This window comes from Bison bison, unplaced genomic scaffold, assembly GCF_000754665.1.
Source record: "Bison bison bison isolate TAMUID 2011002044 unplaced genomic scaffold, Bison_UMD1.0 scf7180017864289, whole genome shotgun sequence".
NCBI classification, from domain to species: domain Eukaryota; kingdom Metazoa; phylum Chordata; class Mammalia; order Artiodactyla; family Bovidae; genus Bison; species Bison bison.
This window is the reverse complement of record NW_011494861.1, coordinates 22,387,875-22,389,668: the sequence shown is the minus strand read 5'-3', so window position 1 is coordinate 22,389,668 and position 1,794 is coordinate 22,387,875. Positions and strand designations below refer to the sequence as shown.

Here is a 1,794-nt window from a genome sequence, read left to right as displayed (position 1 = left end):
CATGGAATTTGGTACCATCACTTCATGGCAAATAGATGGGGAAACAGTGGAAACAGTGAGAGACTTTATTTGGGGGGGCTCCAAAATCACTGCAGATGGTGATTGCAGCCATGAAATTAAAAGACACTTGCTCCTTGGCAGAAAAGCTATGATCAACCTAGACAGCATATTAAGAAGCAGAGACATTACTTTGCCAACAAAGATCCATTTAGTCAAAGCTATGGTTTTTCCAGTAGTCATGTATGGATGTTGTTGGACTATAAAGAAAGCTGAGTGCTGAAGAATTGATGCTTTTGAACTGTGGCGTTGGAGAAGACTCTTGAGAGTCCCTTGGACTGCAAGGAGATCCAACCAGGACATCCTAAAAGAAATCAGTCCTGAATATTCATTGGAAGGACTGATGCTAAAGCTGAATCTCCAATACTTTGGCCACCTGATGGGAAGAACTGGCTTGTTGGAAAAGACCTGATGCTGGTCAAGATTGAAGGTAGGAGGAGAAGGGGATGACAGAGGATGAGATGGTTGGATGGCATCACTGACTCAGTGGACATGAGATTGCATAAGCTCCAGGAGTTGGTGATGGATGGGTAGGCTTGGCGTGATTCAGTCCACAGGGTCGCAACAAGTCAGACACGACTGAGCGACTGAACTGAACTGAACTGAAACTCTGAGAAACATTTTTAGCCTACTTGTCAAGATTCTCTTACTACTTGAGAAACTTCAACTCAAATTCACAAACTCCACAAGATAAAAGAGCAGGAAATCACAGTGCATATCATCCTTGAGAGAGGTGTATCATTATAAGAAAAGAAGAAAAAAATTTTTTTTGCTTCAGCAGTTATCACTTGTTAGATTCGGGTTAGAACTATACTTTTTATAAAGAAAACAATGATCCATTAACTCTGAGTTAATTTTCTTGTACAGGGTTGGTGTTTTGTTTAACTAATAGCACACTTTGAACAGTATCACCTGAATTGGGTGATACTATGGCTGTGAAGTACAGCCAAATTCCTGGCCCACAACTGGGTTCAAACCTATAATCCAGGGCTCATCAATATTATGCTCTTATCAACTTGAGCACCTAGTGAAGCCAGAGGTGGGAAATGACCTTTGCAAGACTAGACTGTAAGCTTTCTAACAGGGATTGTGTCTGTCTTTTGCATTGTGATAGCCCAGCATTTAATACAATCCCTAGAACACAGGAGGCATTTAATACATGTTTATGGAATGGATGAAGTTTTTCCCTGGGTACCAAGAACCTATATGTCTCATTTCTCCTTTCACTTTTTCTTACCCTGAGTTCCATTTTCTAAAGGTATCTACTCTTCCACATTTCATGGGTTGCAAGATGAATTAGAAGAAAAAGCAGGGATTTCCCTTGTGGTCCACTGATTAAAAATCCACCTCTCAATGCAGGGAATGCAGATTCAATCTCTGGTCGGGAAACAAGATCCCACGTGCCACGGGGCAACTGAGCCCAAGTGCTGCAACCAGAGAAAGTCTGGGTGCTGCAACAAAGACCCAGTGCAGACCAAAAAAGAAAAAAAAAAAAGGAGAAGAAAAAGGACTTCCACGTGATTGTGACAGAATAATGTTTGTCAAGATGGGAAAAACAAAGGACAAAATCCTCTCAAAAGTCAGTAGTGTGGGATGATTTGAGAGATTAGCATTGAAACATGTATATTATCATATGTAAAATAGATGACTAGTGTGAGTTCGATGCATGAAGTAGGGCACTCAAAGCCGGTGCTCTGGGACAACCCAGAGGCTGGGGTGGGGAGGGAGAGGGGAGGG

At 41.9% G+C, this 1,794-nt stretch overlaps 1 protein-coding gene across 2 annotated transcripts in view; it reads right to left on the bottom strand.

Moving 5' to 3' along the window:
* LOC104996038 (major histocompatibility complex class I-related gene protein) overlaps positions 1-1,794 on the bottom strand; it is a 27,570-nt gene that overhangs the window by 10,787 nt on the left and 14,989 nt on the right. The gene's annotated exons all lie outside the window — the stretch shown is intronic.